The sequence below is a fragment of the Chiloscyllium plagiosum genome, chromosome 9 (assembly GCF_004010195.1).
Source record: "Chiloscyllium plagiosum isolate BGI_BamShark_2017 chromosome 9, ASM401019v2, whole genome shotgun sequence".
Taxonomy (NCBI): Eukaryota; Metazoa; Chordata; class Chondrichthyes; order Orectolobiformes; family Hemiscylliidae; genus Chiloscyllium; species Chiloscyllium plagiosum.
The window spans coordinates 36159323-36175736 of NC_057718.1; the positions used below are offsets into that span (position 1 = coordinate 36159323).

A 16414-nucleotide genomic window follows, 5' to 3' on the forward strand; every position below is an offset into this window, starting at 1 on the left:
ACTAATGCAGCGGGGAATGGGAACTTGAATTGTAGCTCCAGTGTACTGGAGGTTGAGGGTAGTGAGGTCAGGGATAGGTTTACAAGGTCACGTGCGGGCACCAGCAATCAGGATGTTGGTTTGAAATGTTTGTACTTCAATGCCAGGAGCATCTGAAATAAGGTGGATAAACTTGAAGCATGGGTTGGTACCTGGGATTTTGATGTTGTGGCCATGGTTAGAGGAGGGACAGGAATGGTTGTTGCAGATTCCAGGATTGAGATGTTTCAGTCAGAACAGAGAAGATGGTAAAAGAAGGAGGGAGAGTGGCATTGTTAATCAAGGGTAGTATTACAGCAGCTGAGATAACATTTGAGGACTCATACACTGAGGTAGATTGGGCTGAGGTTAGAAACAGGAAAGGACAGGTCACCTAGTTTTCTATAGGCCTCCGAATAGTTCGGAGGAATGTAGAGGAAAGGATAGCAAAGATGATTCTCGATAGGAACTAGAGTAACAGGGAAGTTGCTATGGGATCTTTAACTTCCTCGATATTGATTGGGAATACTACAGTTCAAGTAGTTTAGATGGGTCACTTTTTGTTCAATGTATGCAGGAGGGTTTTCTGACACAGTATGTAGATAGCCAACAAGGGGCGATGCCATATTGGATTTGGTACTGGAGAATGAACACAACCAGGTGTTAGATTTGGAGGTAGGTGAGCACTTTGGTGATAGTGATCACAATTTGGTTATGTTTACAATAGCAATGGGCAGGGATAGGTACATACCGGAGGGAAAGAGGTATAACTGGGGGAAAGGGAATTATGATGCGATTAGGCAAGATTCAGGATGCATAGGGTGGGGAAGGAAACTGCAGGGATGGACACACTTGAAATGTGGAGCTTATTCAAGGAACAGCTACTGCAGGTCCTTGCTAAGTATATATTATCAGGCAGGGAGATTGTTGTCAAGAGAGGGAGCCATGGTTTACTAAAGAAGTTGAAGCTCTTGCCAAGAGAAAGAAGAAGACTTATGTGAGGTGAGGTGTGACGGCTCGGTTAGGGGGCTTGAGAATTCTAAGTTAGCCAGAAAAGATCTAAAGAGAGGGATAAGAAGAGCCAGGAGAGGACATGAGAAGTTGTTGGCGGATAGGATCAAGGAAAACCTTCTATAGGTATATCAAGAATAAAAGAATGACCAGAGTAAGATTAGGGCCAATCAAAGATAGTAGTGGGAAATTGTGTGCGGAATCTGATGACATGGGGAAGCGCTAAATGGACACGTTTTGTCAGTACTCACACTGGAAAAGGGCAATGTTAGTGAGAAAACGGAGATACAGGCTGCTAGATTAGATGGGATTGAAGTTGACAAAAGGGAAGTTTTAGCAATTTTGGAAGATCTGAAAAAGGATAAGATCCCTGGGCCGAATGGGATTTATCCTCGGATTCTTTGGGAAGCCATGGAGGAGCTTGGAGAGCTTTTGGCTTTGATCGTCATGTCACTGTTGACAGGAATAGTGCCAGAAGACTGGAGACTAGCAAATGTTGTTCCTTTGTTTAAGAAGAAGGTGAGTCAGGACAACTCTGGTAATTATAGGCCAGTGAGCATAACTTCAGTTGTAAGTAAGGTGTTGGAAAATGTTATAAGAGATAGGATTTATAATCACCTTAAAAGAATAACTTGATTAGGGATAGTCAACACGGTTTTTGTGAAGGCTAGATTGTGCCCAACTAACCTTATTGAGCTCTTCGTGAAGGTGACCAAAGAGGTGGATGAAGTTAAAGTGGTTGATGTGGTGTATATGGACTTCAGTAAGGCATTTGATAAAGGTTCCACAAGGTAGTCTATTGCACAAAATACAGAGTTCTGAGATTGAAGGTGATTTAGCGGTTTGGATCAGAAATTGGTCAGCTGAAAGTGGTTGGTGGGAAATGTTCATCCTGGAGCTCAGTTACCCAGTGGTGTGCTGCAAGGATCTGTTTGGGGCCATTGTTGTTTGTCAATTTTATAAATAATCTGGATGTGGGCATAGAAGGATGGGTTAGCAAATGTGAGGATGACACTGAGGTAGGCAGAGTTGTGGATATTGCCGAAGGATGTTGTGGATTACAGAGGGACACAGATAAGTTGCAGAGCTGGGTTGTGAAGTGGAAAATGGAGTTTAATGCAGAAAAGTGTGATGTAATTCACTTAGGAAGAATTAACAGGAATGCAGAGTACTGGGCTAATGGTAAAATTCTTATCAGTGTAGATGAGCTGAGATATCTTGGTGTCCAGGAGCATAAATCCCTGAAAGTTGTTTTCCAGGTTGATAGGGTTGTTAAGAAGGCATATGGTGTGTTGGTGTTTTTTGGTAGGGGGATTGAGTTTGGGAACCACAAAGTCATGCTTCAGCTATACAAGACACCTGGAGTATTACGTGGTTCTGGTCACCGCATTTTGGGAGGATGTGGAAGCTTTGGAAAGGATTCAGAGGAGATTTACGAGGATGGTGCCTGTTATGGAAGGAAGGTCTTATGAGGAAAGGCTGAGGCAACGGAGGCTGTTTTTGTTGGAGAGAAGAAGGTTGAGAGGTGACTTAATCGTGACATAAGATAATCAGAGGGTTAGATAGGGAGGACAGTGAGAGCTTTTTTCCTTGAATGGTGAAGGCTAGCATGAGGGGACATAGCTTTAAATTGAGAGGCAATAGATATAGGACAGATATTGAGGTAGTTTCTTTACTCAAAGAGTAGTAGGAGCATGGAATGGCCTGCATGCAGCAATAGTAGACTCGCCAATGTTAAGGGCATTAAAATGGTCATTGGAAAAACATATGGACAATAATGGAAGTTAGATGGGCTTCAGATTAATTTCACAGGTCGGTGCAACATCAAGGGCCAAAGGGCCTGTACTGCGCTGTAACGTTCTATGTTCTATGTTCTATGTTCTATAAGAATCGACAGCACGAAGGTTGCTTCAGAGTACGAGGAGACCTTGATCATCTGGGCCAATGGACCAAGGAGAGGCAGATGGAACTTTCTCTTAATGTGAGGTGCTACATTTTGACAGGGCAAATCAGGGCAGGGCTGAAAACGTGTTGCTGGAAAAGCGCAGCAGGTCAGGCAGCATCCAAGGAACAGGAGAACCGACGTTTCGGGCATAAGCCCTCGTCGATTCTCCTGTTCCTTGGATGCTGCCTGACCTGCTGCGCTTTTCCAGCAACACATTTTCAGCTCTGATCTCCAGCATCTGCAGTCCTCACTTTCTCCTCATATCAGGGCAGGACATCTTCATTTAATGGTAAGGTCTTGGGGAGGGTTGCTGAACAAAGAGACCTAGGAGTGCAGGTTCATAGTTTCTTGAAAGTGGAGTTGACAGGGTAGTGAAGAAAGTATTTGGTACTCTTGCCAAAATTGGTTGGTGTATTGAGTATTAGAGTTGGGAAGCCATGGTACAGCTGTACAGGATATTGGTTGGGCCACTTTTGGAATACTGCATTCAGTTCTGGTCTCCCTGCTATAGAAAGGATGTTGTGAAATTTGAAAGGGTTCAGAAAAGATTTACAAGGATGTTGCCAGGATTGGAGGGTTTGAGCTATAGGGAGAGACTGAATAAGCTGGGAATGTTTTCCCTGGAGTGTTGGAGCCTGAGGGGTCACCTTGTAAAAGTGTATAAAATTAAGAGGGATGTGAATAGGGTGAATAGTCAAAGTCTTTACCTCAGGGTAGGGGAGTCCAAATCTAGAGGGCAGAGGTTTACGGTGAGAGAGGAAAGATTTAAAAGGGACACAAGGGGGAACTTTTTTTATGCAGAGGGTGCTGCATATATGGAATGAGCTGCCAGAGGAAGTGGTGGAGGCTGGTACAATTACAACTTAAAAGGCATCTGGATGAGTATATGAATAGGAAGGGTGCAGAGAGATATGGACCAAATGCAGACAAATGAGACCCGATTAATTTAGGATATTTAGTTGGCATGAATGAGTTGGACTGAAGGGTCTATTTCTGTGCTGTACATCTCTACGACTCTATGATTCCATTTGCCTGTCTTTGGAAGTGAAAATTTGCTATAAACATGAATGAAGAGAACTTAAATACAGGTTGATTTGTTACATGCAACCCTTGCTGTACATCACTACTTCCCTTCTCTTGAGATTAAGAACTGAAAGATCTTTATCGTCTTTCTCAAATTTCCTTATGGCCTTACATTTCTGTATCTGGGAAATCAAAACCTACATTTCCAGCATACATTCTCTATTTGCCTATCTCCAACTTACAGCTCATTTCCTGCTCAACCATTGACAACTGAAACTTCAATTATTTCACAATGTTATTAAACAGCTTCTCCCCACATTATTCAGCTTGCCAAAGAAGATAACTTTGTTCAAAAATCTGTAAAAATGCACCTCTTGCAGTCTGCTTCCAAACCCTTATAATTTCTCTCTGCTTGTTGCTTTCAATCTTGTCATGGTTCATTCTATTTTGTGAAAAGTCTATACAAATAAGGTTGGCTAATTTGTTCCTAATGTCTTTTTTGCACTTGGTAATGCTCACAACGGTAGGAGGAATGTGGAAAAGTGTGAGGTGATTCACTTTGGAAAGAGTAACAGGAATACAGAGTTACTGGGCTACTGGCAAGATTCTTGGTAGTGTAGATGAGCAGAGAGATCTCAGTGTCCAGATACAGAGATCCTTGAAAGTTGTCCTCCAGGTTGATAGGGTTGTTAAGAAGGCATACGGTGTGTTAGCTTTTAATGGTAAGGAGATTGAGTTTTGGAACCATGAGATCATGCTGCAGCTGTACAAAACTTTGGTGCGACCACGTTTGGAGTATTGCATACAGTTCTGGTCACCGCATTATAGGAAGGATGTGGAAACTTTGGAAAGGGTTCAGAGATTTACTAGGATGTTGCCTTATGTGGAGGGAAGGCATCCTGAGGAAAGGCTGAGGGACTTGAGGCTGTTTTTGTTAGAGAAAGTTGAGAGGTGACTTAATTGAGACATATAAGATAATCAGAGGGTTAGATAGGGTGGACAGGGAGAACCTTTTTCCTCAGATAGCGAAGGCTAGCACAAGGGGACATAGCTTTAAATTGAGGGGTGATAGATATAGGACAGATGTCAGAGGTAGTTTCTTTACTCAGAGTAGTAGGGGTGTGGAATGCATTGCCTGCAACAGTAGTAGACTCGTCATCCTTTAGGGCATTTAAATGGTCATTTGATAGGCATATGGACGAGAATGGAATCGTGTAGGTTAGATGGGCTTCAGATTGGTTCCACAGGTCAGCATAATATCAAGGGCCAAATGGGCCTGTACTGCGCTCTAATGTTCTATGTTCACTTATCTCTCAGCCCCCTTCAGACCCCACCACATTGCTGATGAAGAGCTTATTCTCAAAACATCAACTCTCCTGCTCCTTGGATGCTGCCTGACCGGCTGTGCTTTTCCAGCACCACACTTTTTGACTCAGTCTTAGGCTATAGTCTGATATTGATCGGCTGGTAAATTGGGCAGAGCAAAGGCAGATGCATCTTGGGACGTCCAATAAGGGAAGGTTATACACAATGAATATTAAATCTCTTTGGTGTACAGAGGAGCAAAGGGACCTTGTTTTACATGTCTATCGGTCCCTGAAGTTGTTGGCACAGGTAGAAAGGGTGGTGAAGAAGCTGTATGGGATGCTTACCTTCATTAGCTGGCGCATAGAATATAGGAACAAGGAAGCCTTATTGCAACTTTATTAAATATTGGTTCGGCCCGAGATGGAATATTGTGTGCAGTTCTGGTTGCCCCACTATCAGTAGTATATAACCACACTGGAGAAGGTGCAGAGGAAATTTATTGGGATGTTGCTTGGGAAGGAAGGCTTAAGTTATGAGGATAGGTTGGGGTTTATTTTCCTTGGAGCAGAGGGGAGATCTGATTGAGGTATACAAAATTATGAGAGACATAGACAGGGTACATCATTAAAATATGCTCCCAATGGCAGACTTGTCAAAGACCAGAAGGCTAAGATGAGGAATAAGTGATTGAGAGGAGATCTGAGGAACTTTATTTTTTCACTCAGAGGGCGGTAGAAATATGGAACTTACTGCCCGAGAGTGTGCTGGGGGCAGATACTCTCACAAAATCTGAGTATTATTTGGATAAACACTTAAAATGCCGGGTATTGTAGGTTATGGGCCAAGTGCAGGTAAATGGCATTACAGTAGTTTGGTGTTTGATGGTCAGCATAGACACAGTGGGTCGAAGGGCCTGTTTCTACATTATATGACTCAATAATAAATGTAACATTTTGTTACTTTCTTTCACTTATGGAATGAAAATTGTCCGCAGGTGAAATCAAAAAGACATACTTTCACCATTTCTCTTATTTTGATTTTGTGGGATTACTTTTCTTCTTTCTACTAATATGTGGACAGGGTGATTGAGGATCAAGAATTTCACAAACTAAAATCATGTACTCGACAACAACCTGATGAAGGAGCAGCGCTCTGAAAGCTAGTGCTTCCAAATAAACCTATTGGACTATAACCTGGTGTTGTGTGATTTTTAACTTTGATTTAGCACCTGGCCATTGTAAGCTTGAAAATTCAGAGGCAGTAAACTCATTTAATCTGCTGGGAAGATGGTGGGGAAGGAGAAGGGGTTGAGATGCCTTTCTGCCTCCACCTCAATTGTGTTTATGTTGGGAAGACCCATGGACACCCCTTCTGTCCTCATCACCAATTGAGGCCTATAGTTGGGCAATTTAGGCCTCTATTTAATCCCTTGCCCCACCTCCAAAGTACAACAGGTGAAGAACAGAATATACTGTCCAACATTGCATTATATTCCATTGAAGTAACTGAATTTACATTTCGACAATGCTCAAGGTGGGAGTTGAACATGTGCCATTCTGTTGTTACACAAAACTCTGGATTACTATTGTAGGAACACGTGTTATGACATGAGTAAACCCTCCTGCTTAATTTAAACCAGCAACACAGAAACAAATTTATCCCGTGCAGTAATCTATGAAAATCCAAGAGGCCAAGAACTATTTAAAGTAAAAATTAACAACTTTATTTCTTCAAGTATAACAGAGAATAATTAACTAACAACTATTTACAACTCCTTCCTCTAAACTATCTTTTACTTTCCCTTCTATAATACCAGTTTGATAAAACCCCTGATTAAGATTCACTGAAAAATTCAAATTTGAAAACCAGCCAGCTGTCGAATCTTCCCTTTGTAGATTTGCTGTCCAGGTCAGTGTTGATGTTTTCCTCTGTGCAAACTCCTTCCTTAGACAGGTACCTCTCAGGGAGTTCTGACTAGCAGCTTCCATCTGTTGGTCTCATGGCAATTCTCCTTCAACAGTTCAATTTCCCCAGTCTTATACTCCAAAACATTGGATTGTTCCATTGATTTTCAATATTGTCAATATACTCAATTCAAACTTGGTTGGAGGTTGGTATAATTTAAACTGATTGGCCAAATTCAAATTTGTTTTTGTCTCCAGGCAACCAGCTACACTAACTGCTGGATCACATGTTACATTGTATCTTGTTGAGAGCCCTTGGTGCTGTCAGGTAGTTCTGCTAGCTTTTAACTATCTTAAAGATACAGTACACCCACATCTTCATAACACATACCAGCATGCAACTGTGCCAATATCTAAATACAACATGCAGGCACTCTGTGGCCAGTTATTGTCCTACAGCGGCCTTTTCTGGGACTGCTGTCAGTCCTTTTCCACACTCAAACCTCCATGGGTCACTCCTGGGGAGATTTCAAATGGCACCCAAAGCCTGATTGAGGATCTGGCATTGCAAAAGGGTCTCACTGGGATCCACCATCTTCCCTTGCTGCTGATCCCCCTACACGTACACTCCATGCTGCTAACCCCCTCCCTCTAACACTTACGTCTATCTCAGGTCTCTGTAATCATGTGCCCCCAGTGGGTGTACTTCCAGCAGCAGCCACTGCCTCTCCTTTGGCACTGCTGAGCAAAAACATTTCCTGCCTCTGATTGATCAGGAGCTCTTGGCAAATGGAAGATGGAACTTCCCTTCCTGGGTACCTGATTCTATGAACGTCCCTCTGGTGCCCTTTGAGCTGCCTGTTTGCACGATAGCAGGCTTTCCCAGGAGAGACAATGTAGGTCACTCACTGGCCTTCCAGCTATTGACTGAAATCCCCTCGGTCTCCATAGAATTCCCTGACCTAGTAACCATGAAACTAACAAACTGTTGTAAAAGTGTCACTTGGTTCACTATATCCTTTAAGGTTCAGGAATCTATTGTCCTTACACAATAATGAGATTGAAAATGACCTAAAATACCAAGGAGCTGTATCAAACCATGATGGAAAATAGTAAGAATAAAACTAGACAGTACACCAAAAATCACCCAGGCACTGGACATGACAAAGGCACACATCAACTCATGACTGACATCTGGAAATTTGTGCCACAGTTGAGACAGCTATGTCAGACTGGTCATGGAACAGTCTAACATTAGCATAAACAGAGAATCCTACCTTTCAGCCAACTGTATCTCCTACTCCATCGCCATTCCCATGTTTCAGATATGGCAACACAGTGGTGTACAATTGAGAATAAGTAGCCATTTGTGTTCCTCAACTTTCAAATTTCATAATTTTAGACCAGGGAAACCTGTTGCTGACTATCACATACTTTTTCAAATGATGTCTTTGAAGACGGAGCATAAAAAGGGCACAGTATGGGTCTGAGTGGATACCTTCAATTTCCAGGTGGCTCAGTTGCACCACTATTGACTAAGTTTTGTCAAATTCTGTAAGACGTCAATGCCGGTCTGAGTCATAAGCAGGTGACTCAGATGGTGAGAGAGTCAATACTGAGAAGAAAAACCTACTTAAATTAGTCATCTGCAAGTTACCTCATTACTCTCCAGGAAGTCTTTCTCAAACTGTGCTTTAAATGAAATCACCATGGCTACAGAAATGTGTACAAGATAATCATTAAACGCCTTCTTGGACGCAGACAAAAGTCACAAGCCACTGGTTCAAAATCCAAATCCTAATATAAGTCACATTAAAGTCTATATAAATCTCACAACTGACATCACAATAAGATGTTAGTGCTTCTCCAGGGAGTATGAAGCTTTAAGTTAGAAGACCTACAGTTCAGAGCTTATAATGGGCCCATAACTGTCTCCACCTCCTTCTAGGCTGAAGAAAGAAATAACAACACCATCAATTAGTTCTCAAGTCAGTTCATACTTGCAATAGGCAGGTGACTGCATGCCATCACTCCACAGGGAGCACTGAAAACAGCAGCATACAGTTTTGGGTTTGTACTGATTATAGGCTTCCTCCTGGTCGAGGATTTCCTTGACTCGGCAAATGTCACCCTGTGGACATTTGCAGATGACCCTGCTGCCTCCAGGAATCATTACAGCTTCCAGTCCATTGATGTGCAACTGGTTTATATTCACTAACAACACATAACAGGTCTGCATCCATTTTCCTGACAGCTGTTGGAACACTTTGATCTCGTTCCAATCCTCCAGTACCCCCCACCCACACTTTGTCCTTGCATAGCAGGTGAGAGGCTGGCTGCTTGGCAGCAAGGGCTCATTTAATAACACTTTCTCTCAGAAACACACTTTTGATCTTGCCAGTTCATTATGGGACACTCTGTGGGTTTATAGCTGTTTTCATTCTATCTGCTTGTGCGTGAAAATATATGTCAGATCCAGGATGAACAATCAGCTGCTTCCTTCAATCTCAAATAAACCTATTCTCCAGAATGCACTGAATCATTTCCCCATCTCCGTTCAATCATTATCGCAGTTGGCAGTAATGTCTGGTGAGGTTTTTTTTTAAAATTCAACATTAATTTTAAAGACAGGGCTTTCAGAAGGATGCTTTCTTCCTTTTATAGTCTGGCAAGGTTATCAAGGTTATGGTTTAACACGTTGTATGCTATGCATATTGCAAACTAAATGTAGCACTGTAACATTTCATAAACTGTCCAGAAATGTCACGTCAATAAAAATTATTGAATATTATTCAAAATTACAGTCATAAGATGCCAGGTATTAAACTACTAAATAGGACACTGTATAATAGACTGAAGTTAGGTTATTTCACAAACCACAAGGCTAAACCTCAAAGCAGTTCACTGAGATGATCCGATTCCTAAGGTGTTTTACATCCTTGAAATAAGATGGTTATAATTATGTTGGTAGTTTTATAACTCAAGTTCACACAAGCAGTTTTACTGTGTTGTCGGCAAAATTTCAGAACAAGCTTCCACATTCAATTCATTTGGTTTGATATTAAAGATTTATTTAACCAGATGTTACAGTCAAGTTCAAAATCCTGTACTAATCATAGATCAATTATTTTAACTGTGTAACTCTTTCCTACCACTCAGTTCACTAACATCTTGCATCTTTTGTTACATTATAAGTAGAATGTGTTCATCAGACTGTCATTATTGAATCAGGATAGTTTGGAACATTGGGAAGCCAGTTTTTCAAAACAGTTCATCAAATATAGTGTGATATAAAGGCTAGTCAAGGATTCATTTAAAAGTCAAACAATACCAGGTTATTTGGAAGCATTGACTTTCAGAGCGTTGTTCCTTCAAGTGGGGCAGGATCATAAGACACAGAATTTATAGCAAAAGATCACAGTATTGTGTAATTAAAACATTATATTGAACAAACCTAGATTGCTGTCAAGTCTGTCATCTTTTAGAATGGGTTGCAGGTTTCCATTTATTAATATGTAAATCCCAGAATATCTTCCAAGTCATATTCTCGAGATAACTTAAGATTTTATTTTAAAGAGTGAGATTTCAGTTCAGACAATGTATTTAAGGTACCAGGTTAGAGTCTGTCTATATCCCAATCTTGAGTCAGACTGGTTCTATTTCCAAAATAGGAATTTATAAAATGTCACATGGATTGACTGCCTGCAGGTTATGTGCTGTTGAGCAAAACTAGAATGTATTGGCAAATACAATTCTGCAAATGCAAATTCACCCAATAGACTTATAAGTGTGTGCATGTGAGGGAGAGAGAGTGTGTGAGTGTGTGCATGTGTGTGAGTGTGAGTGCACATGAGAGAGTGTGTGTTTGCATGTGCGCATGCTTGGTAGAGTGTGTGCGTGAGGGTGATGGAGTTAGCTCAAGAGCGTGACTTAAAAGAAGTTCTGGGTCTTACATATTAATGAATTGAAACCCGCAACCCATTCTAAAAGATGAAAGACTTAGCATCAATCCAGGTTTGTTCAATATTTTGTTTTAATTGCATATATTCTGTGTCTTATGATCCTGCCCCACTTGTTACCTGATGAAGGAGCAGCACTCTGAAAACTAATGCTTCCAAATAAACCTGTTGGTCTATAACCTGGTATTGTGTGATTTTTAACGTTGTACACCCCAGTCCAACACCTCCACATCAAGAAATCATTGGTATTGTGGTCTGAAGAACATATACGGTTAGTAGTGAAAAATAATGATTCACTCAAACTTTGAAATAGCAGTAGAACATGAAGAATTATACTTCCTTAGGAACATCTTTCTTCATGTGCATTCTGTTTGAAGGTCAGTCCTTGGCCTATTGCTTGCTTGTGTTTTGTTCTGAGCTGATTTTCTGTCAGTGGTGGTTTGCAATTGCTTTCTACTCTCAGGGACAGAGCAGATTCCAAGCCTACCTCACCTGAGATGGGTCTGGGACCCATGCTGTTGGTGTTATTCTGAACCGTGTCAAAACGTGTGGTGCTGGAAAAGCACAGCCGGTCAGGCAGCATCCGAGGAGCAGGACAGTCGATGTTTTGAGCATAGCTTATGCGCGAAATGTCGACTTTCCTGTTCCGCGGATGCTGACTAACTGGTTGTGCTTTTCCAGCACCACACTTTTTGACTCTGATTTCCAACATCTGCAGTCCTCACTTTCTCCTAGTTATTCTGAACCATACTAATTATCTAACTGAGATAACCAGGCCTCCTGGGGAAAATCTATGATTGTTCATTACTGGGAGAAAAAACATTTGTGAACTTCAAGCCAATTGCTTTAACAGTAGATAAAAAACATTTTTTTTAGGAAAAACACCCAGGGCTATGACATCAGTATAATGGCAACAAAATATTTCAATGTTTACCTGAAAAATCTGATATTCAGCAGTAAACAACACAAACTACCTGGTTCTGATCTAAAACCAAGCATGCTAGTTTGTAAAATATGTGAGGCATGGCACAATTCTTTTGTTAAAAGCTGGAAGATTCTGATACACTAATTTTTTACATAATTATAATCTGTCTGGTCTTTTAAAACTGAATTCTAAGTCAACTGAATTCATTGTTAAAATGATTAACAATGTTCTCTTAAATCTGCTGGTGAGTCTAGGGATCGATGAAACCTGATTACCGATGCTGGAATCGAGGTCTGACCAGTATGGGAATGAGACCTGACCCCACGATGACCTGATATCAAGGACGACCAACCAGACTGATTGCAAGACCCCATGGCCACGACTGGTGCTCAGAACCCTATCAGATGCATTCAGTTACCTTGTGGAGAAGCTGACTTCACTCACCCACATCTGGGATCGACTACAAGCAGCCATCTACCCAGGAAACGTGAGAGGTGGGTGAGACTGAAACTCCAAGGGTTCAAGCCCCCATCCCCAACATTCTCCTGGCAAACGTTCATTGTGAACAAAATGGATGAACTAAAAGCTGGATTCACTTTCCAAAGGGAATTGAGAGAACTGTTGTGTGTTTTGCTTTACAAAGACATGGCTCACTCCTGTTTCACCAGACTGTGCCTTACAACCTGACGGTTTCTCAATGCACCGAATGGACCACTCAGCATCCTTGGGCCAGGCAAGGGGCACAGGGGTCTGCCTCCTGATCAACACCTTTTGGTTCTCAGACGTGGCAATCCTGGTAAGTCACTGCTCCCTGGACCTCAAATATCTAAAAGTGACATGTCATCCATTCTATCTGCCACGCGAGTTCACCTCCACTATTCGCACAGTGGTCTACATCGGACTGGATGAGGAGTGAAGAGTATACTTGATGAAGTATACAACACTACAAAGAGTCTTGAGATGGAATATCCCGAAGCCTTGTTTGTCATAGCCAGTGACTTCAACCAGGCCAACCTTAAGAATATGCTGCCAAAGTTCCATCAACCCATCTCCTGTCAACATCAGAAGTCTGAACATTCTTTACCATTGCTGTACAACCATCAAAGATGCCTACTGTTCCGTTCCCCATCTGCATTTTTGAAAATCAGACCACAACGCTGTGTTCCTCCTCCAGCATATGAGCAGAAAGTGAAGTGTGAGGACTCAGTACAGAAAGTGGTGCAGAGTCAGTCTGAGGAATGGATGGGCAGCTCAGTGTCAGTGGGCTAGTCCATATTCAAGAACTCAGTGATCAACCTAAACGAGTATGCCACTACCATTATGGACTTCATTAGTAAGTGTATAGAAGACTGTATGCTGAAGAAGTTAACCTGAATGTCCCCCAACCAGAAATCATGGATGAATTGGGAGATCCATTCCTCACTGAAATCCAGGTCTAAGGCATACAAATTGAGCAACTCTAACCTATACAGGAAATCCAGGTGTGAGCTTCACAAGGCCATTAGAGATGCCAAGAGGCAATACCAAACTAAGCTTGAGACCCAGACCAATCACATGGACACTTTCAGTTACATATGGGGAGCAGAGACCTGGAGTTTGGAGATGATTTGCTTGGAATTACGGTGTTGAAGACGGAGCTGTAGTCAATGAGTACGAGCTTGTTATCCAGATGTTCCAGGGATGAGTGTAGGTGTCCAGGAATTGGAGTGGAGAGCACATCACTGTCTGCATCAATGGTGCTGAGGTGGAGATAGTCAAGAGCGTCAAGTTTCTGTGAGTGATGATCACCAGCAATCTGACCTGGTCCACCCGCATTGACATGATGGTCTGGAAAACACAACAACAACTCTACTTCCTCAGGATGCTAAGGAAATTCAGGAAGTCCATAAAAACTCTTATAAATTTTTGTAGATGACCCATAGAAAGCAGTCTATCTGGGTGGATCACAGCTTGGTATGGCAATTACTCTTCCCATGACTGAAAGAAACTACAGAGAGTTGTGAACACAGCCCAGTCCATCACGTAAACCAGCCTCCCATCCACTCGCTCTTATCGACACTTCCTGCTACCTCGGGAAAGCAACTAAAACAATCAAGGACCCCTCCCACCCTGGTTCTACTCTCTTCCATCAAGAAGATATATAAGTTTGAGTATACGGACAAACAGATTCAAAAACAGTTCCTTCCCTGCTGTAATCAGCCTTTTGAATGGACCTCTTTAATGTTAATGTTAATGTTGATCTCTCTGCACCTTCTCTGTTGCTGTCACATTGCATTCTGCACTCTGTTGTGTTACCCTGGTGCATTTGTATAGTACGAGTTGTTTGTGAAGCACATAAGATATTACCTTTTGCTGCACCTTGATACATGTGACTCTAATAAATCAAATCAAATCAAATCAACAGGGGATAAAGTCTTCAGCACCTGTGGTAACTCCTGTGTGCTTTCCTGCACTTAAGGTAATTGATAACACTTGATTGATGCATGGAAAGTGCCTACAGTTACTTTAATTGCTATAATTAGTAATATATTTTAGAGAGAGATACACAGACACACTGGACCAAGCATCCAATGTTTGATTTTGTAAGTTATCTATAAGAGTTACAGCTCTCTTGGGCACTGCTGTTTAAATTTTCTCGCTGAATAAAGGCCCTTTGTATTTACAGTCAAGTAAGTAACACGTTTGTGTTCCAAACTCAAATCTACTGTGAAGAGGCACAGGAAGATAATTTTATCTGCACTCAAATCATCACATTAAAGTTGATCTGATCTCCAAGATTCAGAGAAGTAGTAGAATACCGGGCAAATGGTATAAAATAAGGCAGTAAGGGTAGCATGGTGGCTCAGTGGTTAGCAGTTCAACTCCAGCCTTGGGCGACTGTCTGTGTGGAGTTTGCACATTCTGTGTGGGTTTCCTCCAGATGCTCTGGTTTCCTCCCAAAATCCAAAGATGTGCAGGTCAGGTGAACTGGCCATGCTAAATTGCCCATAGTGTTCAGGGATGTGTAGGTTTGATGCATTAGTCAGGGGTAAATATAGGATAATAGGGTAGGGGAATGGGTCTGGGTGGGTTACTCTTTGGAGGGTTGGTGTGGACTTGTTGGGCTGAAGGGCCTGTTTCCACACTGTAGGAATTCTATGATTCCTGATTCAATGAAAACTGCCAAAGATTGAGAGCAAAGTATTTGTGCCAAGAGTAAGTTGTTAATTTTTGGATTTTATGTTTAATATTACAGTAATGTGTTTCTCCTGATATTTGAGAAGCAATGCTGTTGCAGTAGTTGTTAGTGTCAGCTGATGTGGAGGAGATGGTCATTTCTGTGGATTCACTATCAGTCTGAATATGTTATATTTGTTCTCATAATGTAGGTGGCTCCAGCAAAACTGAAGATTTTGTCCAGCCCATGTTGGCCTGAGTGGGTGGTGGTGATGGGCACTTTCCTTGAACTGCAGCAGCTATTATGTAGTTGGAGCTCCCACGGCTGTATTGTAATGCAAACATAAAAACTGTACTTCTGATTGACTTGGCAATGTAACAATTTACAATAATATTCTTCACCAGCCACATGTTCAAAACACACATGGACTTTTTCAAGCCTCCGAGGACTTTCTTATGGATGTCATAAAAGTGAAAAAATTATATTCAACCTTAATTTTCCAGGAAATCTAAACCTTTGGTGTGTATAAATAACAAACGAGGAAACATTCGGGTTTATAATATCACTGACCTGCGAATATTGCATGGGATATTAATTTGTAAGAATGAGAAGAGCAAAAAAATTGCAGAACTAAGGAGGAGCAAAAATGAGTAGAAATAATTCTGCAACCTAATGCTCCAAGTGGGAAATATTGCTTGCAAGACATACAACCTGGGAAATCATAGGCACACTGCCTATGATTTCCCAAGATGCATTCCATGTGAGTGCTAGTTTTCAGTGGAAGCTCCAGACTGCAGATTAATCTATAGTAAGAGACAGAAATAGAAATGAACCAAGACAGAGAAAAACAAAAGTGGAAGAGGTTAGAGAGAGATTGCAGCAAAATAAAGATAGATTGATTACTAGGCTTGTGCGATTTATTGTTTTAATGACATTTGACATTTTATCTTGACTAATCCAGGATTTTATCCTAGATGTGGCAAGGAGAAATAAGAGCCTTAGTCCTGGAGCTTGCTGTTAGACATCGTCAGGATTGAGGTCACAGGGATCAGAGGACTTCAATCCAGGTTAATTAAAAGGAGAGAGGAAATTTATCCCTGAGGGGTGTGATACACACAGCAAGCAAGCTTCAGATTCAGCGGTCATTGCTTCTGGTTTAGAAAG

At 41.6% G+C, this 16414-nt stretch overlaps 1 long non-coding RNA gene across 1 annotated transcript in view; it reads left to right on the forward strand.

Annotated features, from left to right (window-relative positions):
* The window catches only part of LOC122552776, a 99936-nt gene extending 84081 nt beyond the window's left edge, over nt 1-15855 (forward strand). Inside the window, exons 3-4 of the long non-coding RNA XR_006312492.1 lie at nt 12348-14762; nt 15462-15855. This is a non-coding gene — a long non-coding RNA (uncharacterized LOC122552776). The remainder of the gene's footprint in view (nt 1-12347; nt 14763-15461) is intronic.
* Nucleotides 15856-16414: the final 559 nt, after the last annotated feature.